The sequence below is a fragment of the Odocoileus virginianus genome, chromosome 6, assembly GCF_023699985.2.
Source record: "Odocoileus virginianus isolate 20LAN1187 ecotype Illinois chromosome 6, Ovbor_1.2, whole genome shotgun sequence".
NCBI classification, from domain to species: Eukaryota; Metazoa; Chordata; class Mammalia; order Artiodactyla; family Cervidae; genus Odocoileus; species Odocoileus virginianus.
This window is the reverse complement of record NC_069679.1, coordinates 36,919,091-36,945,964: the sequence shown is the minus strand read 5'-3', so window position 1 is coordinate 36,945,964 and position 26,874 is coordinate 36,919,091. Positions and strand designations below refer to the sequence as shown.

At 41.8% G+C, this 26,874-nt stretch overlaps 1 pseudogene; it reads left to right on the top strand.

The window, feature by feature from the left end:
- Positions 1–63: 63 nt before the first annotated feature.
- LOC139035626 (ras-related protein Rab-13 pseudogene) overlaps positions 64–26,874 on the top strand; it is a 32,080-nt pseudogene continuing 5,269 nt past the window's right edge.

Here is a 26,874-nt window from a genome sequence, read left to right as displayed (position 1 = left end):
AGGTGAGCGGTCCGTGGACTCTCCTGGGCAGCCCCGCCTCCTTTCAGTCCTGTGACCTTGGAGTTCTGGGCACGAGCCCTACACCACGCGCCGAGACGTTGGGGATGTCACATGGACGCTCTGGGCTGGTCGCAGGCTGGGAGTTCTGTTCCTCTTCTCGTGGCTGTCTGCCCATCGCCCCCCACAGCAACGAGACCTCACGTGGGCCCTCTGGATGCCAGATTAGCAGCTCTACACTGTACCTGGGGAGGCAGACCAGTATGCCTTCTCCTTGAGCCCTTTTGGTCTCGTTTTTTTAACTTGATGGGTTGAACAGTCTTTGACTATTCTGGATCATGGGGGCAGGGCATGGGCCCCTTTCTCACCTCCTAATCCTCCCCAGAGATGAAGCCATTTCTCCTTTTCCCTGCTCTACTCCATTCTGAGGCCGGCGTTTAAGCCTCTTCCCTGCCCTTTTGCCCAGCCGGCCCTCTGGCTCTCATCTGCAGGTAAGAGGGCTCTGGCTGAGCAAAGATGGTCATACAGTCCCTTGTTCTGAAACATCTGAGGCATCTGTGCTCCTGTCACTCCCATGTTCCTGGCGTCTCCTGGGTCTTTTTGGCATTTTCTATGTCCTTTCATCACCCTCTCCTGGATCTCAGTTACTCACATGTCCTTTACCTGGCTACCCTTCAGATCCGAAAGTCTTCTGCTCATGGCAAGCACGACCTGTATGTCTTTTGTGCTTGGCTTATTAAACTCAGGTATTTAAAGAATACCATTTTGAAAACCATTTTTAATTGAGCATTACCTGTTGATAACAGGTTTAATAAACATCACCTATATTATCTAAATTATAAAGTTATTGTGGCAGAGTCTTTTGAACAACAATGGGTTAAACAGCTAACACAACTTCTTACAAAAACTGTAGGCTTTATAACCTCCCACCTCCACAAAGGCAACAATTAAGCTTTGCTTCATAGGCCTATTCTTTCCCAGGGCAGATGGAGAGAGATTTGCTATAATGGGAACAGTGGTTATTTAGTAGTGATGAGATGAATGCTTTCCATTTTCCTTTTATCTGTGTTTTCTACAATGCAAATATATTTTAAAAGACTTTTTAAGAGATATAAAGAGACTGTGGGAACAGGGAACCAAGCCCTTTGACAACCTGATCAAGAGACACCTGTTTGCTCTTGCGGGGAACTTCCTCTAATACTCAGGCCTTCCCCACACAGTATGGTTCTAACAGAAAGAGGAGGCAAGAGCAGCTTAGGGCAGGGGACGAGGAACTGGTATGGAAACGGTTAGTGGGGATTGACCATGGTTTGGGGCCGAGGGACCTGAGTAATTAATTATACCTTCCCCTAAGAGAAGGACCAGAGGACGACCCACACTGTATACTTGTGAATTGGGAGCAGACTGCCCTGTCACCAAGGGATCTCCTGTATCTTATTTATTCAGTCCTTGGGTAGCTTCCCCATTCACTGGTAAGTGTAAGGCCAGATTCCGAATTATGGCTACCAGAGTATTCAAAACAATTTGAGAGAGTCTAGAGGTTAGGACTTGGGCTTTGAAACTGGACAGGGCCAGCTTTCATCTAGGCTTTCCACATGGGGGAGGTGTGCTACCTTGGGCAGGCCATCCAATCAGAGACTCTGGTTTTTCATCTCTAAATGAGTGTTGACAGTGCTTGTTGTCAGGATTTTCATACTTCACAGTGCCCGTCAGGTTGTCCATGCTTAGATGAGAATTAGTAGCCTTTTTCCTGCTTCCCTACCACCAAAGGAGCCACAACCTCCTTTAGCGTGCACCTTATTCTCGTCTGTATGCCCAACACTCTATGAGAACCCAGTATTAGATAGTGGAGCTGAGATTGCAGACCCTGAGACCCTCACTGTCTTTTAGGGTGTGCTGGGGTCTAGGATCCTGGGTCTTTGGAATAATCTGACCAGAGCTGGAAAGTCTACCTTCCCCATGGGGAATGAAGAGTCTCACCCAGGCTCTGAACCAACCTCTTAAATATGCAGTGCCCAGCTGAGGGCCAAGGGTAGGAGGGGCCTGCCCACTCCCAATCTGAGGCTGACTGACCACCCCAGACCTTCCATGTTCCCTGAAAAGCAACACTTCAGTCACAAGACCCCAGGATACTGTCCTCTCCTCCCCGGTTAAAAGCACATCCTCCATAGCAGGAAAGCCCCTGTCATAGAATTCAGTCTTCCTGCAGTCCCGCCTCCCCAGCAGGGCCTCTTTGTTTACCTTATGGGCCCCGCCCTGAGCCGTGATCCCCAGGAGCACTCTTCCCCTACACGCCTTACCCTCCTCCCTGTGAGCACCGGAGCTGAAGCCCCCAGCATTCCTGCTGCCCAGCGCCACAGCTGGCTTTGGTGTGGGGAGCTTCCATACCTGCTCTGCAGACAGAGGGGCCCCATAGCTTCCCTTCAGCACACTTCCGCACTTCCTGGAGCAGCCTCTTTATCTCCTTCTCCCACATCAGTCCCCAAAGGGGTCTGAGGTCGGGTGCATCAAGTCTTGAGAGAGACATCTCCAGCTTTAAAAGTAAGACTTTTGGCATGTTGGTAACTGGGAACTGTCAGATCTAGTCTGTCCATAGAGACAGAGTTGGATGGGGGCTCCTGGAGTCCCGTTCCCAGGTCTGAGCCCACTTTGCTTACCTGCCCTGCCCCTCCCTCCTCAGCCAAATATGACTGGGCAAAGTCCTCTCTCTGTGACAACATATATAGAATTTGTGGAGGGAGTGGAGGAAAATTTGTATCTTTTTATTTCCCAGAAAAGAAACATGCATTTGATCATGTCAGAAAGTGGGAGGAAATGACAAAATGGATAAACACTGTAGAATTTCTAAATTATCCAGGAGAAAGTAAAAAATAAGGAAAGCAAAAAAAAAGAAAAAGAGAGGAGAAGGGGATACCCTTGGTAAATGGTGAACTTAAAGTAGAATGAAAGGAATAAAAGGGAGACTAACGATATAGTTATTATGAAATGTAAATGGGCTGAGTTTCCCTGTTGAAAGACAGTATGCATTGAGTTAAAAAAAAAACCGTTATATGCTGTTGAACAAGAAATACACTTAAAATGCTTTCAAAAGGCTTGAAAATTTTAAAGAATGGTCAAATGAAAACATATAAACGAGAAAGCGTAAATTGTATCACTAAGAAGCTAGGCTGAATAAATTATGTCACAAACTTATTTACACCTAGGGATACAGCTACTAAGTGTATCAAGCAAAAACTACTAGCCATGCAATGAGAACTTGATTTCTTTAAATATTTGTTATGATGGAAGATAAGAATTTGATTGTTTATTGTTCCAAAAGCAGATAAGATGATCTTAGAATTCATGTGGGAGAGTAAATGTCCAAAATAGCTAAGAAAATCACATAAAGGAAGACAACTGAGGAATTTCACGAGATGTGGCATATTTTATGAGATGTAGCCTAAGTTTCTCAAGAAAGCTCCTGAATGCCTGGGCTTGGGGCACAGAAAGGTCTGTGGAAGGACTCAGGTGGGGCGCTGCTGTGGAGAGGGTGACTCTGAGCAGATCAGCTGAGGATGCCACCACCAGGAGGGAGACCAGGGTAGAGCGCACCCTGCTGGGTGCTCTGATGGAGGGTGAGACCAGCAACAGGACATGTAAAATCTGCTATGGCTCAGATTTCCCTCTCTAGGATTGGGGAACATGCAGAGAAATGTGAATTGACTAACCAGTGTTTGAATATTCATTCAAGAAACAGATAATACAGGCAGGATACTGGCGATGATGTAGTTTTCCTTTGGCGGCAGCTACTGGACAAGACATTTTCCTTTAAGAGCATATGTAAATTTCATGGCTCAGATTTAAAGGTGTTGGAACTGATTGGGTCCTCTCAAAACCCAGTTTATGGCCCAAATTCACAGTTTCTCAGTTATGTATAGATATATGTATAAACATATATATATTATGAAAGAAACATCTATATAGAAGATCTATCTATAGCTAGATAATCTGTACGTAGGTATATACACACATGTACATACACATGTATATACATGTATATATGTCAATGAAACATTTCCACAAATGTTTTTTCAGGGCATTGGAAGAAGGAGGAAAAAACTAAGATATGAAAAAAAAAAAAAAACTAAGATATGGTGCCTCCCTTAGAGAAAAGCACACTATTGTTAGAGCAGTGGGGAAGGCTTACTGATAAATGTGATTGGTTTCACCTAAGTTTCCTACCTAGAAGTGGAGCCACCGACATGGTTACTAGAAGGACTCCACAAAACCTCCACCTAACCTTTCTTCCATGATTAATTTTTTTAAAAAAAAAAGTAGAGATTGACTTGAGAAGTCAGAAGAAACACCCCCCAAGGAACCAAAGCCTCTTAAGACGTGGAGGAGGATGCAGGTACTATTTGGGCTTGTAGAATCCCAGATCAGCAGAAATGAGCCACTGTTTCAGAGAATGATGTGGTAAGAGAACAGTTGGTAGGGAAGCATGTCAGAAGCAGCCTTTTTTCTGAAGTGAAAGTCAGTCATGTCCGACTCTTTGCAACCCCATGGACTATACAATCCATGGAATTCTCTAGGCCAGAATACTGGGCTGGGTAGCCATTCCCTTTTCCAGGGGATCTTCCCAACCCAGGGATTGAACCTAGGTCTCCTGCATTGCAGGCGGACTCTTTACCACCTGAGCCACCAGGGAAGCCCAAGAACTGGAGACTTTTTTTTTTATTCCATTAAAAGGAAGTAAGTCTGGAAGTAAATCTTTGCCCTCAAAGAGCTAAGTCTAATGGGGAGACATATAAGAAAAAAGGCAAGTACAGTAGACGTAACTGTTGCTTTAACAGTAGAAAGACAGGGTGGAAGCCCACCTTAGACACCTGGGTAGTCATTGATTGCCTCCTGGAGGAAGCAGTGTTTGAGGCTAGAAAAATGAGTGGGAGTGGCTGAATATGGGTTCAGGGTGGCAAATTGTTTCTAGCAAAGGGAATGGTACCTCCAAAGGCTAGAGCGAAGAGCCAAGGTGCTTATGGTTACAGCATCATGTTGGAGGGCATAAGTGGCCAAGGCCTTTAAACCATGTTAAAAGAGAATAGGAGTATCTTTTTCAAAATAAATAAATCTTAGTGAGCTCTTGTTCCCCTCTGGGCTCACCTGACCGAAAGAAAAATATCAGCATTAAAAAATAGACACACACAAAGCAGACACAGACATAACTTCAGCAAGACATATGCAGAAAAAGTAAGCTGAGGAAAAATATTCCAGAGATGAACATGTGTCAGGAGAAGGGGAACATGCAGGAAAAACAGATAAAGCAATGAAAAAATGGAAATGGGTGATGGGGGTGGGAGGAGCCACAGGCCAGGAGAGTAATAGCAGAGGAGACTGAGTGATCAAAAAGCAGGAGGGGAGGGTGGGAGAGAGCAGGTTCCCCCAAGAACATGGAGCAGATTTAGACACTGGAGCTCAGATCCTACTGACCATACACAGGATCTCTCTGATCTTGCAAGGAGTCTCTCTTGCCAAATCAGACCTCCTCTTCAGTTCTCTCAGCTCAAAGGAAAAAGGAGAAAGATGTTTGCAAGTCCTTGAGGTTGGGGAGAAGGTAGCAAAGCAAAGACCAGGTTAGAAGGGGTTGACTGAATGGGAAAAGTCAGACAAATGTTGTCCCAGGAGGACTACAGCAACCAAAAGTGGTGTTCTGCTAAACGAATAAAATGGAAGGGAAATTGAAAGGAAGAAAACACTGTTGGAAAAGAAATCTTGTCAGAGAAATTCCCAGTCACCATAGAAAGACGCAGGCACTAGAGGTCAGAGGCTATAGCTAGACTATCAGAGTTCAAGTCCTGCTATTATACCAACTGTGTAACATTGGGCCAGTTACTTGAAATCTCTGTGTTTCATTTTCCTCAACTATAAAGTAAGAATGAAATAATAATTAGTACTGACCTCAGCGTGATGTAGGACAGGTAAGATGAGTTCAGTATAAGCAGAATGCTCTGTGTAGTTAGATGTTACACATCTATCAATGCTGGCTGCCATTATTCCTCTGTCCAGTGATAGTGCTGGCACCCATGTGATGTCATATACTTTCAAAGTCCCATCAAGGCTCTTCTGGTCTACTGCAGGGATGCAGTGAGGAGATAAACAAGGAGCAAGAAGGGGGTATCTTGGATTTAGGAGGATATTTAGAATGGAGAGATGACCCATCACTCCCCTGAAAGTCTGCTATGCCAATTGGGCTCTGGTCTTGCCTCTCTGGGAGCATGTCTGTTGTACACATCACTTCTAGTACTTATTTGGATCTTGTTTGGATCTTGTTTTCAGGGTTGGCCTGAGGGCCAGCTATTCAAAAGGGAAGTCTATTGGCAGTCTTTTCATACCCATCCAAGCCCCCTCTTCCTCTCAGTGGCCTAGTACTGCCTGGTTCTCTACCTTTCAAATCTCAAAACCTGCTCTTGCTTATATCTCTTTTGAAGGGGATCTGATTGCTCAATGGAGGGTTGTAAAAATGTCTGATGGAAGCTGGACATCTGGGGATTTTATTGGGGGTCAGTTCCTTGAAGAGAGATGTGAAGCTGGCTGGAATCTCACTATTGTGGAAGGAAGGTTCTGACTGAGGAAGGCTCTTAAAAATGGGAGAGGCTTAATTCCATTCCTGGTGTTTTTCATTAGAGACTATATTCCTCTTTTGTTGTGGCTCGTGGGATCTATTCCCTGTAACACATATGAAAATGTGATGGAAAGTGTGGCTACTAGACCAACAAAGATTGGGGTAGGACTGGGGTTTGGGCTTATGGCCTTTACAGGTTTTTGCTCTTCAAAGAGCCTGACCATTGCCCCAGTGCACAAAGAAGTGCCAGAGAGGGCCTGAGAACTGTAGCTGGTGTGGTAATGATAGATTTATTCAGTCTCCTAGTGCCATTCCAAGGAGGTGTTTATAAAGTTTTTGAAAGAGCGTGGAACAGAACTGCTACCAGAGACTCTGTAAGGAGCTGGTCCCCAGCCTTGGAGCTGAAAGATTGTCCCTGAGCTGTTGAGCTTGGAAGGGAACCAAGGTTATACAGAACCAAGATGATACAAGATGTGTATAATACAAAGAAAACTACAAAACATTCCTGAAAGAAATTAAAGAAGTTATCTAAAATGAAAAGACAAGACACCTAATTTTCATGAATTGAAAGACTTGAAACTGTTAAGGTAGTGATAATACCAAAACCAATCCACAGATTCCATGCAGTCATGATTTAAAAACAAAACAAAACCAAAGATCTTTTAGAAAAAATTGAAAAAAAAAATCATTCTAAAATTTATATGGAATGGAAAGGGGACCAAAAAAAAAAAGAGAAAAAAAAATCTTGAAATAGAAGAACAGAGTTGGAGGACCCACATTTACTTCCTTGTTTCAAAATTTACTACAAAGTTACAATAAAACAATGTGATACTAGAATAAGATTGACATGCAGATCAATAAAATAGAATTAAGATTCCAGAAATATAAATTGAATGTTAATTGATTTTTGACAAGGATGCTAAGACTATTCAATGAAGAAAGAATAGCCCTGTCAACAAATGGTGCAGGAACAACTGGATAGCCACATGCGAAAGAATGATGTTGGATCTTACCTCACAGTTTATGCAAAAATTAATTCAAAATGAGCTAAATATAAGAACTAAAACTATAAAACTCTTAACAGAAAATATAGGGGGTAAATCTTTGTGACATTGGATTTAGCAATGGTTCCTTAGATATAATACCAAAAACACAAATAATTTTCAAAAAATAGATAAATTAGACTTCATCAGAATTAAAATTTTTGTGAAGATCAATGAAACTAAAACTGGTTCTTTGAAAGATAAACAAAATTTATAAACTTTTAGCCAGAATCATAGACTCATAAAGAAGCAAGGGGAAAGGGTCCAAATAAATAAAATCAGAAATGAAAAAGAAGTTGCAGCCAACACCACAGAAAGACAAAGTGCCATAGAAGAGGACTTCCTTGGCGGTCCAGTGGTTAAGACTCTGCATTTCCACTACAGGGGGTGTGGTTTTGATCCCTGATTGAAGAAGTTCCGCAAGCTATGGGGTGTGGCCAAAAGAAAAGGTATGATTCAAATTAAAAAAAAAAAAAAAACTAAAAGGACCATAAGAATCTCTACAAGCAACTATATGCCAATGAAATGGACAACCTAGAAGAAATGCATAAATTTTTGGAAAGGTAAAATCTCCTAAGACTGAACTGGGAAAAAATGGAAAATATGATCAGACCAGTTATAAATACTGAAATTGAATCTGTGATTTAATAACTCCCAACAAACAAAAGTCCAGAACCAGATGGCTTTACAAGTGAATTTTACCAAACATTTAGAGAGATTTAATACCTATTCTTCTGAAACTATTCCAAAAAACTTGAGAATAAAGGACACCTCTGAATTCATTATATGAGGCCACCATCAGCCTGGTACCAAAACCAAAGATTTTTTGTTTTTGCTGTTTAGTCATTAAGCCATGTCTGACTCTTTGTGACCCCATGGATTGTAACCTGCCAGGCTTTTCTGTCCATGGAATTTCCCCAGCAAGAATTCAGAAGTGAGTTGCCATTTCGTTTTCCAGGGGTGGTCCTGACCGAGGGATTGCACTGAGTCTCCTATATTGGCAGCTGGGTTCTTTACCACTGAACCACCAGGGAAGCCCAAAACCAAAGATATACCACACACAGAAAGGAAGAATACAAGCCAATATCAATGATGAACATAGACACAAGCAAAAAAATACTTGCAAATCAAATCCAACAATGCATTAAAAGGGTTATACACCATGATCAAGTGGGATTTATTACAAGGGTGCAAGGATTTTTCAGTATCTACAAAACAATCAGTGTGATACACCTCATTAACAAACTGAAGATTAGAACAATAAGGTCCTACTGTGTATAGTACAGGGAACTGTATTCAATATCCTGTGACAAACCATAAAGAAAAATAATGAAAAAGAATATATATATATATATGCATATATTACTGAGTCACTTTGATATACAACAGAAATTACCACAACATTGGAAATCAACTATAATAAAATTTTAAAAATAAAATAAAAATATCAAATTGATGCCACAGCAAAGAGTTTGCATGCTACAACTAAGGGTTCACATGTTTCAGTGAAGACTGAAGATTCCATGTGTAGCAACTAAGACCTGGCACAGCCAAATATTTTTTTAATATCAAATTAAAAAATAAAACCCATATAAACACCTTAATAGATTCAGAAAAAGCTTTTGATAAAATTCAACATCCATCTATGATAAAAAAAAAAAAAAAAAACTCTCCAGGAAGTAGGTATAGAGGGAAAACCTACCTCAACAAAATAAAAGCCATAAATGACAAAACCAGAGCTAACATCATACTCAGTGGTGAAAGGATCCAGGAACAAGACAAGGCACTTTTATTCAACATAGTTTTGGAAACCCTAGTCACACCAATTAGAGGAGAAAAAGAAGTGAAAGGAATCCAAATTGGAAAAGAAGTAAAACTATCATTATTTGCAGATGACAGGTAATTGAATCTTATGTATGTAGTTTAGTCACTGTCATGTTCGACTCTTTTGCGACCTCATAGACTGTAGCCTGCCATGCTTCTTTGTCCACGAAATTATCCAAGCAAGAATACTGGAGTGGGTTGCCATTTCCTTCTCCAGGGGATCTTCCCAACCCAGGAATCAAACCTGTGTCTCCTGCATTGGCAGGTGGATTCTTTACTGCTGAAACACTTGGGAAAGCTCAGAATACTATATATGTTGCTGCTGCTGCTAAGTTGCTTCAGTCATGTCCGACTCTGTGCGATCCCATAAACGGCAGCCCACCAGGCTCCCCCTTCCCTGGGATTCTCCAGGCAAGAACACTGGAGTGGGTTGCCATTTCCTTCTTCAATACATGAAAGTGAAAATTGAAAGTGAAGTTGCTCAGTTGTGTCCGACTCTTAGCGACCCCATGGACTGCAGCCCACCAGGCTCCTCTGTCCATGGGATTTTCCAGGCAAGAGTACTGGAGTGAAGTGCCATTGCCTTCTCCGAATACTATACATAGAAAATACTAAAATCCTACTAGATCTCACCAATGAATTTGGTACAGTTGCAGGATACAAAATTACTACATAGAAATCTGCATTTATATACACTAACAACAAAAGATTAGAAAGAGATACTAAGGAAACAATCCTATTGACCACTGCATTAAAAAAAATAAAATACCTAAGAATAAACCTACCTAAGGAGGCAAAAGACCTGTACCCAGAAAACTATAAGACAATGATAAAAGAAATTGAAGATGACACAAACAGAAAGATACACCATATTCTTAGACTGGAAGAATCAACATTGTAAAAATAACTATACTACCCAAGGTAATCTACAGATTCAGTGCAATCCATATCAAATTACCAGTGGCATTTTTCACAGAACTAGAACAAATTTTTTTTAATTTGTATGGAAGCACAAAAGACCTTGAAAAGCTAAAGCAATCTAGAGAAAGAAAAATGGAGCTGCAAGAATCAGGCTCCCCAACTTCAGATCATACAATAAAGCTACAGTGATCAAAACAGTATAATACTGGCACAGAAAAAATAAAAAAAGATCAATGGAACAGAATAGAAAGCCCAAAAATAAACTCATGCAACTATGGTCAATTAATCTATGACCAAGGAGGCAAGAATATATAGTGGAGAAAAGACAGTTTCTTCAATAAGTGGCGCTGGGGGAATTCCCTGGTAGTCTAGTGGTTAAGACTGCATGCTTTCACTGCTGTGGGCCCAGATTCTATCCCTGATCCTACAAGCAGCGCCACACAGCCAAAAAACAAACAAGCAAAAAATAAGTGGTGCTGGGAAAACTAGACAGCTGCATGTAATAGAATGAAATGAGAAGTCTCTAACACCACACACAAAAATAAATTCAGAAGAGATTAAAAACACAAATGTAAGACCAGTTAATAAGAAAACTCCCAGAGGAAAACATAGGCAGAACACTCTTTTACATAAATCACAGCAATATCATTCTGGATTGGTCTCCTAAAGTAATGGAAATAAAAATGAAAATGGGACCTAATTAAACTTAAAATTTTTTGCACAGCAGAGACTTCACTGGTAGTTCAGTGGCTAAATAAAGACTCCCAGCTGCCAATGCAGAGGACCAGTTCAATCTCTGGTCAGGGAACTAGGTCCCACACATCGCAACTAAGAGTTTGCATGCCTCAACTAAGAGTTCACACGCTGCAACTAAAGATTCTACATGCCGCAACTAAAAGATCCCATATGTTTGGGACTACCCTGGTGGTCCAGGAGTTAAGAATCTGCCTGCCAGTGCAGGGGACATTGATTTAATCCCTGGTCTGGAAACAAAGATCCCACATGCCACGGGGCAGATAAGCCCACACACCTGGACTATTGCACCCAAGCACCACAACTGCTGGAGCCCATGTGCTCCACAACAAGGGAAGCCACCAAAACTAGAAGCCTTCGCACTGGAACTAGAGAGTAGCCTTTGTTTGCTGCAACTAGACAATGTCTGTGTGCAACAACAAACATGCATCATGATGAAGAAGACCCAGCACAGCCAAAAATAATAACTAAGAGTCTGCATGCTCCAACTAAGATCCAGCACAGGCCAATTAAATATTTTTTAAAAAAGAAAAATCTTTTGCACAACAAAGGAAAACCATGAAATCAAAAGACAGCCTACAAACTGGAAGAAAATATTTGCAAGTGATGTGACTAAAAAGTGATTAATTTATGAAATGTACAAACAGCTCATGTGGTTCAATACCAAAAAGCAACCAAATCGATCTTAGGAAGAAGATCTAAATAGATATTTCTCAGTCCTGGAAGGACTCCAAATGGGTCGCCGCCACAGTTGCTCCCCACGGAGGGAGCATAGGCAGTCCTGGTCCATATCCCAGGAAAGAGAACACAGGTGCCAAGAAAGGTCCCAGTCCAGGGAGAGAGATCAAGGAAGAAGCCACTCTCGCTCCCCGCACAGAAGGCGTTCCAGGTCCCCAAGAGGACATAGATCCACATCTGCTTCCCCTTCTCGACTGAAAGAAAAAAGAGATGAGGAGGAGAAAGAAACCAAAGAGCAAAGAACGTGAGCTGACTGAATAAGACTTAGAGGGCAAAACAAACAGAGGAAGAAATAGAAATGATAAAGTTAATGGGGTTTGCCTCCTTTGACGTCACAAAAGGGAAAAAGGTGGATGGCTCTGTAAATGCCTATGCCATAAATGTGTCTCAGAAGAGAAAGTATAGGCAATACATGAATGGAAAAGGTGGATTCAACAGACCTTTGGATTTCATTGCTCGAGAACCGAAGGGTTGAAGAATGATGTTTTTTTCCCTCATCTTGATCAGAACAGTGGATTTTTGTATTTAATATGCATCAAAAACAGGATCACAGTCCTTCCTCCTTGTAAAGTAAGAAAATTCTATTTATGATGTGTGTAGTTCACTTACCCTGCCTCAAAAAAAAAAAAAAAAGAAGTTAAATATTACACTTTTTTCCTTTGGGAAATATCATTTGGGACAGTCATCAACCCCATTTTTTTGTCCTTATTCCTATGGAAATTATATTTTTTTTCTTGGATGCTCCTTATGACTTTTTAAAACACATAAAAGTAACTTGGAAGTAAGTTTCTCAAATAAAGCAATAATTTCTAAAAACAAAAAAAACTATCCAAACAAAAAATAGATATTTCTCTAAAGAAGACATACAAATGGCCCGCAAATACATGAAAAAAGAAAAAGCCTCAACATATCTAATTATTAGACCAACACAAATAAAAACTATAGTGAGGTATTACCTCACTCAGTCAAAATGGCCATCATCAAAAAGTTTACAAATAATAAAGGCTGGGATGCAGAGGGGATATGGAGGAAAATATACTCTTCTCTACTGTTAGTTGGAATGTAAATTGGTGCAACCACTGTGGAAAACAGTAAGGAGCCTCTTTGGAGAACTAAAAACAAAACTACCATATGATCCAGCAATTCCATTCCTAGGTATATATCCAAAAAAGATGAAAACTCTAATTTGAAAAGATACATGTATTGCAATGTTCATAGCAGCACTATTCACAACAGTCAAGATATGGAAGCTACCTAAATATCCATTGACAGAGGAATGGATAAAGAAGATGTGATTTATCTGTACCTAGTGGAATATTATTCAGCCATAAAAAAGAATGAAATAATGCCATGTGCAGCAACATGGATGGACCTAGAGATTATCATACTAAATGAAGTAAGCCAGACAGATTGAAGGCAGGAGGAGAAGGGGACGACAGAAAACGAGATGGTTGAATGGCATCACCACGTCAATGTACACGAGTTTGAGCAAGCTCCAGGAGGTGGTGAAGGACAGGGAAGTCTGGTGTGCTACAGTCCATGGGGTCACAAAGAGTCAGACACAACTGAGTGACTGAACAACAACAAAACTAGAGAAGGACAAATATCATATGATTTTTGCTTATATGTGGAATCTATTTTTTAAAAAGATACGAACGAACTTATTCACAAAACAAAGACTCACATAGAAAACAAGCTTATGTTTACCAAAGGGAAAAGGAGAGGAGAGAATCAATTAGGAGGTTGGGACTAACATATAAATACTACTACACTCAAAACAGATAATCAATAAATGCCTACTGCAGCACAAGGAACTATACTCAATGTTTCGTAATAATCTATAAAGGAAAACTGTGTGTGTGTGTGTGTAACTGAATCACTGTGCTGTATACCAAAACTAACACTGCATTGTAAATCAATTATACTTCAGTAAAAAAAAAATTAAAACATTTGTGCATCAAAGGACACCATCAAGAGAGTAAAACACCCTACAGAATAGGAGAAAATATTTTAAACTCATATCTGATAAGGGTCTATTATCCAAAATATATAAAGAACTCATAACTCAACAACAAAAAGACAAAAACACAGTTTAAAATGGGCAAAGGACTTGAATGGTCATTTCTACAAAGGAAATAGACAAATTGCCAAGAAGTACATGAGAAGATGCTCAACATAATTTGCCATTAGGGAAATGCAATAAAAACCACAGGAGGGTACAACTTTACATTCCTTTAGGATGGCTATAATTAAAAACAGAAAACAAGTGTTGGTGAGGATGTGGAAAGATTGGAACCTTCATATACTGTTTGTGGGACTGCAAAATGGTGCAACCACTGTGGAAAACAGTTTGAAAATCTCTTAATAAATGAGAATTACCATATAATTCATCAATCTCACTCTAGGCTTATACCAGGAAAACTGAAAATGGGTGTTCAAACAAAAATTTGCAGCACTACTTTAAACAGCCAAAAAGTAAAAACAACCCAAGACATGGAAGCAATCTAAATGTCCATAGAGGAATGGATAAAGAAGATGTGATTTATCTGTATACTAGAATGTTACTCAGCCATAAAAAAGAATGAAATAATGCCATGTATAGCAACATGGATGAAGAGCACTATTTATAGTAGCTGAAAAGTAAAACCAACCCAAAGGTCCATCAACTGATGAAAGGATAAAATGTGGTATATTCCATACCATAGAATACTATTCTGACATTAAAAGGAATGAATCACTGACAAATGCTATAATATGGATGGACCTTGAAAGCTTTATACTAAATTAAAGACGACAGACACATAGTTATGTTGCATAATTCAGTTTTTAAGGAATATCTAAAATAAGCAAACCCATGGAAACAAAAAGCAGATTCATGGCTGCTGGGTGGTGGTGGGAGGGGAAGAAGCCGAGGATGGGGAGTAACTGTATATAAAGAGACCAGAGTTTCCTTTTGGGGTAGTGAAAATTGTCCAGAACTAAATGGTGGTGATACTTATGAATACACTAAATGTCACTAACAGTAACTTTTATATTAAGTATATTTTATTGTTGTTGTTCAGTTGCCAAGTCATGTCCGACTCTTTGCAACCCCATGGACTGCAGCACACCAGGCCTCCCTGTCCCTCACCATCTCTCAGAGGTTGCCCAAGTTCATGTCCATTGAATCAGTGATGCCATCCAGTCATCTCATCCTTTGTTTCCCTCTTCTCATTCTTCCTTCAATCTTTCCCAGCATCAGGGTCTTTTCCAATAAGTCAATTGTTCCCATTAGGTGGCCAAAGTGCAGGAGCTTCAGCTTCAGAATCAGTCCTTGCAATGAGTATTCAAAGTTGATTTCCTTTAGGACTGACTGGCTTGATCTCCTTGCTGTCCAAGGAACTCTGAAGAGTCTTCTCCAGAACCACAGTTTGAAAGCATCCTATGGTCCAACTCTCACATCCATCCATACGTGACTACTGGAAAGATCATAGCCTTGACTACACAAACCTCTGTCAGCAAAGTGATGTCTTTGCTTTTTATACACTGTCTAGGTTTGTTATGGCTTTACTTCCAAGAAGCAATTGTCTTCTAATTTCATAGCTGCAGCCACCATCCATGGTGACTTTAGAGCCCAAAAAGCAGAAATTTGTCACTGCTTCTACCTTTTCCCCTTCTATTTGCCATGAAGTGATGGGGCTGGATGCCGGGATCTTAGTTTTTTTAATGTTGAGTTTTAAGCTGGCTTTTCACTCTCCTCTTTCACCTCAACAAGAAGCTCTTAATTTCCTTTTCACCTTCTGCTGTTAGAGTGGTATCATCCACATATCTGAAATTGTTGATATTTCTCCTGGCAGTCTTGATTCCAGCTTGTAACTCATGCAGCCCAGTATTTAGCAAGATGTGTTCGGCATAGAAGTTAAATAAACAGGGTGACAATATACATACAGCCTTGTTGTCCTCCTTTCTCAGTTGTGAACTAGTCAGTTGTTGCTTCTTGGCCCGCATACAGGTTTCTCAGAAGACAGGTAAGATGGTCTGATATTCCCATCTCTTTAAGAGTTTTCCATAGTTTGTTATGATTCACACAGCCAAAGGCTTTAGCACCATCAATGAAACAGAAGTAGATGTTTTTCTGGAATTCCCTTGCTTCCTCTATGATCCAGCAAATGTTAGCAATTTGATCTCTGGTTTTTCTGCCTTTTCTAACCCCAGCTTGTACATCTGGAAATTCTCAGTTCAAGTACTGCTGAAGCCTAACTTGCAGGATTTTGAGTATAACTTTACTAGCATGGGAAATGAGTGCAATTGTCTGGTAGTTTGAACATTCTTTAGTACTGCCCTTCTTGGGAACTGGGATGAAGACAGACCTTTTCCAGTCCTGTGGCCACTGCTGGGTTTTCCAAATTTGAAGACATACTGAGTGTAGCACATTTAAAAAAAAATACAGGAACACAGGGCAGGAAGCAGTCAGGCAAGATAGAAACTTGAAAAGTTTCTATAGAAACTGTAGACATTGTGAACTGAAGAAGAAAGAGCTTCTGGAAGCTGCCACAGGCAGGAGAGAGCCCTGGGGACGTCTATCGGTGATGATCATTAGCTCCTACACTTTGTCCTCTTAAATACCCACTGCTAAGCTCAGTGAGTGGCATGTTGTAGGTGCTCCAATACATAAGCTTTATGAATGAAAGAGTGAACTGTTAGAGGGGCTGGGCCTGTCCTTGCTGAATGAGTCAGCATTCCCAGAACTCCTGACAAGAAGCCCCCAGATGCTAAATGGAAAACTCGACAATATCACTAGGATATTTGATGGCCCCTGCCAGGAAGCTTGTCAAGAAGCCAAGTAAACTCCAACCCCTGACCTTCCATCAGACCTTAAGGAGTGTTATCGCCTAGAAATGTCTGTTACTTTAGTTACAGACTGGCTTTAGGACTGACTGGCTTGATCTCCTTGCTGTTCAAGGAACTCTGAAGAGTCTTCTCCAGAACCACAATTTGAAAGCATCCTATGGTCCAACTCTCACATCCATCCATACCTGACTACTGGAAAGATCATAGCCTTGACTACACAAACCTCTGTTTGGTCCAAAAGATGGTCAGAAGTCATTGGTTGAGGGCAATTTTATCAGACAGGTGGTGACTCTAGATGGTTTATTTTGTGTCTGCATAATTAGATCCTCTTCTCAGGCACAGGCACCAGGATTCTGAAAAAGGGAAAGATGCCCTTGTGTGCGTGCCTCCACGTCATTAGAAATCAGATGCACCAACTTTCACAGGTACTCACTGACTGCAATCTGAACACTTGCCATCTGAGTCTCCACATAAAGCCATGCTTTCTCCACCATGCAAGATTAGTAGCCCTGATCTCTGCCTTCCCCTACCTCATTCTGTAAAGGAAGCAACTGTTTTTTCCTTACATTTTTATGTGTATTATAATGCTTTAAAAAAAAATGGACTTTCAGTTGTAATGCCAGACTTCCCTTTTGGTCTGGTGGTTAAGAATTCACCTGCCAATGCAGGGGATATGGGTTCGATTTCTGGTCCAGGAAGATCCCACCTACCACTAAGGGACAACTACTGGGTCTGTGTGTGGCAACTACTGAAACCCCTGCAGCCTAGAGCCCATGCTCCACAAGAGAAACCCTCTCTTACCACAGCTATGCAAAGCCCACATGCAGGAATGAAGAACCAGCATAGCCATAAATAAATTAATTTTTTTAATTGTAATGCCTTTAAGGAAATTACTTTACTCTTCAAATAGAGAGAACCTACTGTGGGGAGACACTCCCCAGGTGATGCTAAGATTCAAAGCCCCTTACTCTGTGAAGGTTCTTTTCAATTAGTGGAGCTGATCTTAGGGTATAAACTGGACTTGAAAGCTGAAGCTGGGATTCATCCCTTAATTAAGGGCTAAACAGTCTCTGTGCATGTCTAACAAAGTTCCTAGAAACCTTAGTACCAAGGCTAGACAAGCATGTGGGGTTCTCAGATGTCAGCTTCTGGGGAAGCAGACTGTGGAGAAAACAAGGATTTCTTTTGGCTTTTGAAGAAATAGGTCTTCATTGTAGAATACAGGCTCAGAAATAGGACCTGGGGCTTGTTTCTTTGAGGTAGTGCAGTAGACAGAAAGCTAGGCAGTGCCTCCCAGGGTTAGTTCCTTTGTTGATGGTAACTGGTAGATCGGAAGGGCGACCAGACAGAGCCCAGAGGGTGATGGGGGTGGGACAAGCCTTGAATGGCCATTTCTGAGTCCTTGGGACAGGCTAGGAGAAGAAGGATGAATGGGTCCTACCCATATGGCAAATTCTGAGATGACACTTTTGCTTTATAACTACTCTTTCACCCCTTCACTCTCCTGAGGCTGCAACATCCCTATTTAATAAAATGAAATGTTATCAGATGGTAGAATAAGCGATCAAACAGAAAAAAAATAGGCAGATGAGATATGCAAAAACCTGAGTAAGAGAAAAGCAGAAATGTCGAGAAAAGTAAATATGGGTAAAAACAAGGCAAAAACAGGAAGAGATTAGGTGACATTAAAAGTAAAGAAATAATTTGTCACTGAAAGAAGGACATAGGCAAGAAGAAGGAGAGAAAAAAGGAATGGGGTTACAGTCTTTCAAGAGAGGACAGAAAGAGCACATAGTTGTGTCCTTTCTCCCAGAAGCATGTTTTCTGTCTGCCCTCCTCTCCCTTCTTTCCTTTATTCCTTAATAAATACATATTTATTTATGTATTTATAAATACATATGTTTATACATATGTTATACATATTTATGTATAAATAAATACATATTTATTTATGAGAGCTGACTATTCTGTGCACTAGGCTTAAAAACCAGGGGAAATCAGATGAGTAAGACCAGGTCCTTGCTCTTAAATTGCCTGCTAGTGAATTATGTGATACCCTGCCAAAGGCAGGAATAATGCCAATGTTCTTGTAGCTGGACTGTGGTTGAATGCAAGGCCTGGTGGGGATAAGGCATTCTGCATGTATACTGGGCAGAAATTGATTTCAATGACCCTAAATTTGGGTCCACAGATGCTGTATTGGTTGAGACTATACTGGGATGGGGAGCCAGTGATGTGGCTAGTGGCTAAAGATTCAGACCTTTAAAAAGATTCTGGCACTGCTAAAAGTGTTAATTGGGTACTTTAGGACTACTGGGCCCATGGCTGCCACATCCTCACTTATATATATTGTGGGAGAAATTATGAGACTTCCTCTACTTTCCCTGAATCAGTATCTAATAAGGGTGGGATTAAGCAACACAGAAGCACACACATGTCTACCATCACTGTAATTTTTTTTTCATTTATTTTTATTAGTTGGAGGCTAATTATATTACTTTACATTATTGTAGTGGTTTTTGTCATACATTGACATGAATCAGCCACGGATTTACATGTATTCCCCATCCCGATCCCCCCTCCCACCTCCCTCTCTACCTGATCCCTCTGGGTCTTCCCAGTGCACCAGGCCTGAGCACTTGTCTCATGTATCACTGTAATTTGATGAAAGACATTTCAACACCAAACCATGGACCTGCATCCGCTCTCCCTTAGAACTCAACTGATAGGTGGTTATCACCTTAGGCCCACCTTTGGAGCTTTTTCTGAGATGTGCCCTGGTGTCTATGGAGCTTGGGCACTATATTCCAGCTCCTCCTCTGCCCTTCTGATGCTCTCAGTATTCTCCACAGCAGGCTACTCTGCAGTACCCAGTTCCTTGATATCCTCCTGCCCACACAAGCTCACAGTCATCCTTGGCAGGTCACATCACTCACCATAAGTGAAATCAAACCTTTCCCACTGCTTCCTCTCCACGCTGCTGCAGGGAGGGGACAGGGACAAAGACGGTTCCCTGCCTTAGGACAGAGGTGGCTTATATCACTCCTCAATCTCTGGCTTATGGAAGAGCTGTCATTCTGTCTGGTTTCAGACATACCCCTCCCTTTGCTGTTGGTATCTTTGGGCCATAAATAACAGAGGGGTCCTTTTCTTTTGAGCTTCTGTGAAGTGTGGTCCTCCCCTACTTTTTCCCCATCCCTTTTCAAAGCTGAAGCATTTGTCAAGGCTTCCTCTTGAGTCAACAAACACCTTCGTGTTTTGTCTCCTCCTCCTTTAGCAAAACCAAAAATCAAGTGTCCTTCAGCAAAGACCAGGTGTATCACCACCAAGGGGAAAAGGGCCCATAGTTTGTCTTGATATTCAACGTACAGCCCAAGGGAGAGTGCAATAGCCAACATGAATGTTGTCTGGACTTCCAGGGATCTACACATTTCCCCTCTTCCAGGCAGAAAGAGAAGAAATGCGTTTTTGAAACCTCTGAAATACAGATGGGCTATGCATGCTTACCATGCCTGCTCTGGGATACATCATACTGTAGCCCTAGAGCATAGTTAGAATCTTTCACCAGGGCTTGCCCTAAATCTCTCTGAGAAAGGAAATAAGATTGTTTTCTTGCTCTCCTTCACCCCTCCTCTCATCTCCCTCTTCCATCTTCTTGATAGCCTTCCTCCTCATGCCCAGGGTCTTGATGTCCTCAGCACCATCCTGTCAAAACCTCCTTTAAGCTCTTTGGATAAGAGGCCAAATAATTAGCACTTATGGTCAGAGACATCCTTGGGTCTCCATTTTTGCTAGTAACATGTTTCCCAGGGGAGAATTCTCTGGGGATTAGGAATGTTGCCTAGGGTTTACGCAGATCTATCTACATAGTTTCCCCTTTTCTAGAGAGGAGAGGCTAGTATCGCGTTTGAAACCATTGACTTATAGGTGCCTTATGGGTTCTCATCCCTTCTGCTTTGTCACCTGCTCTCCGTGGCAGGTGGCATCTCTAACAGCCTGCATTTGGAGCATTCCCCAGGATCTGCTATAGACTGTAATGAGGTCGGGGTGTTTGTCTGCCGGCCTTACCACCTCCCTTGCAGTGAATCTGACCTCCTCTTGGTAACCAAAGCCTTCATGTCCTGTGCTTTCCTCCTTTATTCAAACCAACCCTCAGTTGCCCTTTGGGAAGCAGTCATATAACCTTCACAATGGCTAAAAAATACAGCTTTTTCTTCTTTTTTTTAAACCAAGATTATAGCTAGATTCCCTTCCCAATCTCTCTGTTGATAGATGACTTGGGCTAAAGTGAGAATAAGTGTATGGTAGAGGGTGGAGTCTTTCCCACGATGGCCTTCTTTGCATGTGTGTGTCAGAGGTGGCAGAAGGACATCAGATGAGGCCCAAATATATCTTTCAGGTAATATAAGTATTATATGTGATAATACTTGGCATGTCAAGTGATGTAGGTGTTAGCTGCAATGTCAAATCTCTTAATGGTGCTGCCATCTCCTTTAGAGGGATCAGAGTGACTTTTAGGGCTGTGGTATAAAAACCTGGAGTAGGGGATGGTTGATGGATATCTCTTGTTTTCACTCCCTATTTACAAACAGACCAGAAGAGGGAATCATGCTACCTCCTTTCCCATTCCTGGTTATGTCCTCTTCTGCTGGATGGTCCACAAAGCTCTGCCTCTCCTCTGGCCCCTTCTCTTTTTGGCCATTCTACTGTCTGGTCTTTCCTGAGTGAGGAATAAGAAAGGAAATTTTTTGAACACCTGGTGAATGAAAAAAAAAAAATCAGTTTTCACCCAAAGTAATAGAAAGTACTCTAAAGGAGAAAATCTGTATATATATATCTGGGGCCCTGTTTACAGGCCCTTAAATTCCTAAGGCTGTATATAGACCCTTGCTCAAAAACTTTTGTTCTTGCTGGTTCATCCTTAGAGTTAGAAATATTCAATTAGGGTGGGACTTGTGGTGGAGTGGACAGTTATACTTGATTTCACCCAATGTGAGAAGAATCTTGGGGGGGTGGGATAGATACTATTGTGAGACTTCCTTGGGCTATGTGAAGTGGGTGTTCACATGAGCCAGTCTTTTGAGACAGTCAAGCTTTGTGTTATATCTTGGTTTGGAGTATAGATAGCAGCAATGGTCAGGGGTTAGGGGGTGCCTAAAGGAGGCAGTTTTGAGAAACAAAACTGTATAATTAGGCAGTCAGACCAGTAACTCCTTCCTTATCAACCTTTTGATATTACCTGTTCCTGCTGGTGGTATTTGAAGGCACCTTAGTACTCTTAGTCTGGCCTGAGCTCCAGTATAGCTGGGAGTGGATCGCTACCTATGCGGGCCCTTCAGATCCTTGGAGCAAGTGCAGGGAGGGGCAGCTGGGCTTCGGGGCACATCATGGAACTGCTCCTTCTCTCCTTGGTTCCTGTTTCTTCTTATCTCTATCTCCACATCATCCAACATCCCTGTGAAAAGAGAAAAAAATATTAAATAGCATCTGTCTCTTTCTACATATGGGAAGGTTTGGGGGAATAATTTGGAAATCAGGTACAACTCATTGCAACGAGGAAGGGAAAGAAGCAAGAGTGTTTATTTGGGCAGCTGCCCAGAGGTCTGAAGGACTAGCAGGTGTTTCCAAAATAATCCTGTGCCCAGAAAACCCATTTACCACAGGAGCGGAAAAACAAGGGGAAGGGCAGGTGCCTGCTGGTATGGGAGAACATTTCCTGCCACCCCAGGCTTTTTTTGATGTGATGTTGAAAGTCAGCTGAGGATGCTGTGAACTTGCCATTGTGTCTCAGACGTAGAGTTCATGAACAAGTAAAATTACACAACAACAAAACAAACAAAAATAATACAGGCTTGACACGTTTAATGTAGCCTCGTAAGAACATTTTAACAAGAGTTCACAAAACCAAGTCACTCTGTATTCCCCATTTTATTAAAAAAAAATAAATATTTTGACACCAAAAAAAAAAAAAAAAAAATTGGACTTCCCTGGTGGTCCAGTGGTTAAGAATCTACCTACCAATGCAGGGAACACAAGTTCGATCCCTGATCCAGAAAGATCCCACATGCCTCTGGGAGAGCAAGCCCATGCTCTGCAACAAGAGAAGCCACCTCGGCCAAGAGAAGCCCACACACCTCAACTAGGGAGCAGCCCCCACTTGCCTCAACTAGAGAAAGTCCCACGGGTGCAGCAATAAAGACCCAGCTCAGCGAAAAATAAACAAATAAAAGTTTTTAAAAATAGACAGGACTAACTGTAAGAATACAAGCAAAAACTTTCAAAAGAATCATTTGGCTTTAAAATTCAGTACACAGTTTGATCTTTCCACCTCTTGCTTGCATCAGTAAAAGCATTTTCCTGGATCTTCCTCCTGGATCTTCCTCGTTTCTTCAGGTTGGGATTTGGCACCCCAGCCACTAATCCAGCTGTAGCTCCTCAGAAACCACCTTGGTTTCACGTATGCCTCTATATGCCTTTCTGAGCCATTAGTAAGAAAGAGAGGCTCAGATTCACAACAGGCTTACACACATCTATTTCCCCTGTCTAGGGCAAAGGTAGACGATGCCCCTTCAGCAAGCTCTGGCTTACAAAAAAAAATGTTCTGTGTTGTGTCCTCATCCAGCCCAGCTTTGAGACATGCCAGCCTCTACTACAGCCTGTATTTCAGGAATGTCTGAAACCCTGTTGTCCCACAACTTGCTCTAGACTTTGTTATGAACCATAACCACTTGCTTCTTGCTCTCCCAGCTACTGGTTGTGCACTTCTTTTTTTTTTTTTTTTTTTTTTTGCTTTCTTGGCTGCCACCTCCCAGGTACTCATTCTCTTTCTTCCCCCTGTGCAAAGCTAACTCCAAGTTGTCATTTTTTCTAAGAGGCCAGGGAATTCACTAAGGTAATGATCTCAGCTCCCTTCCCAACTACATATGATTTTGTTGAGCTACTTCCCAAGGGAGAAACAAGGGCAGATCAGGAACATAGCCCGAGGCCCTTGGGGATCTACGAGCTAAGTTAAGCAATGAAGTTCAGTCTCTCAGTCATGTCCGACTCTTTGTGACCCCAAGGACTACAGCACACCAGGCTTCCCTGTCCATCACCAACTCCCGGAGCTTGCTCAAACTCATGTCCATCAAGTTGGCGATGCCATCCAACCATCTCATCCTCTGTCCTCCCCTTCTCCTCCTGCCTTCAGTCTTTCCCATCATCAAAGTCTTTTCCAATGAGTCAGTTCTTCGCATCAGGTGGTCTAAGAGTTGGAGTTTCAGCTCCACCATCAGTCCCTCCAATGAATATTCAGGACTGATTTCCTTGAGGATTGACTGGTTCGATCTACACTTTGTCCCTTCTTGGGAGAGGTTAATGGTGATCATTTCTGAAATAATCTGATTTATAAACATAAGATCTTGTCCTGCAAGCTTAAAGCTTTACCATGTGCTCTGTAGAGGGCATCTTGAGGACTTTTGTCCACAGAGGACTTTTGTGCTTGTTCTCAAGCTTCCCATCTCCCATTTTGATGCTCCATCTTTCTCTAGCCTTCCTTCAGGTACCCAGAGCCTTCATGTTCTGTCTCCCACTCCGCCTATCAAAGTCAACTTTCATTCATCCTTAGAGAAGAGACCAGATAGCAAATGTGAAAAATAATACACTCAAAACCCCACACCCCTTTTATCTTCTCACTTTCCAAGCTGTCACGGAAGGGAAAGTGCAGTCACCAAGAATCTGGCCTGAAATACCCAGGAACCTGTGCTTTGGCCCTCTCTGACTGAGGACAGAAGTGACTGGCGTTACTTCTGAAATTTCTGACTATGGATACACTCAGGGTCCTCATCCTCTCTGCCTTAGGAAACTGCCACCCTCTGCAGGGAGGGGAATCTCTAGATTCCTATGGAATCTTTATTGGAGGACTGTCCTGGATCTCTTCATGGAATACAGGAAGTTGCTTTTTTGGTTTTCCACCTCCTGTAAAGTTCTGGCTTCTGTATTTTTCACTCTCCTAACAAGTATTCTATGGTATCTTGGGATGCTCACTTCTTCTTGATAAATCTTTCAGCTGTCCCTTGGCATAAGGCCAGAATAACTCATATTAAGGTGAAAAAGACATGTAGCTCCCCATTGTGTCTCTTTGAGTTGCTTTATAAGTGATGAAGTCCAGTGATTGTAAGCAGTAAGACCCACATTTATAAGGGACTTGAACTTTTCCTGCTTGCCTGGGTTGGGTGAGAAGCACTACAGCAATAATCACTGCTACTTCTTTTGAAACCTGACTTCATATACAGGGACTTCTAACTTCACCCCACTATCCTGCTTTAGAATTCTTTTCACATATGAAATAAGTAAAATTTGTTTCTGTGCCCTTTATTGCTCCCCTTCTCTAAGATTTTGGCAGAGGCTCTGTCTTCTCTCCACTTGTAAGCTAATCTCTCATTTGTCCTGTGGGAAAATAGGATAGAATAGGATGGGGGAAATCCTCCATATTTTTTTTTCTGTTGGAACAATGACAGTTCTCAGAACCAAAGCAATCACGTTCTCATAGCTGCATGTTAGGTATCATTGTTTAGGCTAGCTCTTGGAGAAATATAGCTATAGGAAGGCTGCAGGTCAACCACCTCTGTGGAATCTGCCCTGGTGGTTATAAGCACTCATCCTGAGTCACAACCAGTCTATTCTGGGAATTTCTCCAGGATCTTAGAAAATGCTCAGAGGGTAGCTACAGGCTTATACTCCTTTGGTTTTGTAAGAGGTTTCATAAGCCTCTAACTGATATTGCTGTCTAAGGATGTTTTTACAAAACTCTAAAAAGATCCACATCTTTAAAAAAATAAAAAGTCTTGCCTTTACTTGTTCAAGAATGATCCTGAGACAAATCTGCAAGTAGCGTAGCTAAGACAGTGCTAGGGAGAAGATCTGTTTTAATTCTGACTCTGCCATTTTTCAGCAAAGTGGAATGGTCCCTGAAATTTTTGATCCTCCATTTCCTCATGGACAAAATTGGTTTACTGCTATTAACTAACCACACAGTAGTGGGAGGTTAAAAGGATCTTTCTAGAATGTAAATATATAATATTCCTTGTCATTGTAGTACTTATGATTTGAGTGCTGCCACCTCATATTTGCACACCTTTGTCTATTATGGTGCTTCCATCCTCTCGACCAATATTGAAATTTCTACTTGTAAATCAGTGTTCCAAACCTATACTTTGTAGACGTCGGTGCACTTTAAATGGTCTGTAGTCCTCTTGACATTGCATGCAAAAGTATATTTGTATATGTGAGTAGGATTTTCTGGTGAAAAGGTTTCATAAATTTCATCAGGCTCCCAAAGATATTCCAATATCTAAAGGGTTTCAGATTTGGAATTTGAGAGTTAAACCTTTGATTTAACCACAGAAGTGCATGTAGTGAGCCTAAGGTTCTAGCAAATGTAACAGTGTTGTCTGATTGTGAGATACAGACTATTTGAAATTGAAACTGTGAGGGAAATTCTGTGATGTGCTCACTGCCCTGCAAGCTGAAGGGCAAGGCAGAGACTCAGTCTGTGATGTTTTATTGTCAGCTGCCTGATCCTGAGCAAGACTCTTCCCCTCCCTGAACTTCAGTGACTGCATCTGTAAAATGAGGGGTTGAATGTCCCTCAACAACTCTAGAATAATATAATTCTCTTAGGAAGCAGGATGAAAGCAGATCCAGGTTCCTACTGTGAATTTAAAAAGAATTAGGGAAAAAGGGGGCTTTGTGCCCAAGGTTTCTAGATTCTAGGACTTCATCCCTGATAATGATCTGACAGTGAGTCTGCTGCCTGGATAGTTTCCAGCCAAAGGAAATAGGCGGACAGCTCGGAGAAACTGATAAACCAGACATTGGACTGCGCCCCGTTCCAAGGGTCAGGATGGAACTGTCAGGGCTACTTCTCAGCAGAGCAGGTTTGTGCTGCCCGGACTGATGTCACATATCTTCAGGGAATCAGTGCCTGAGCCAGAAGACATTCTGGCTCATGCGTCTTCAGACTTGGCACCGTAGATCGCTGGCTGGGGAGCGCCGACACCTTCCTGCAAGCTCTTCAGTGCTCGGTAAGTCTGAGGGACGCAGCAGCAGCAGGGCCTGGGTGGGAGAAAGCAGGGCTCCTGCTCTCGTACTTCATCTTCTGCCTGGAATGCTGGCACCCAACTCCCAGGT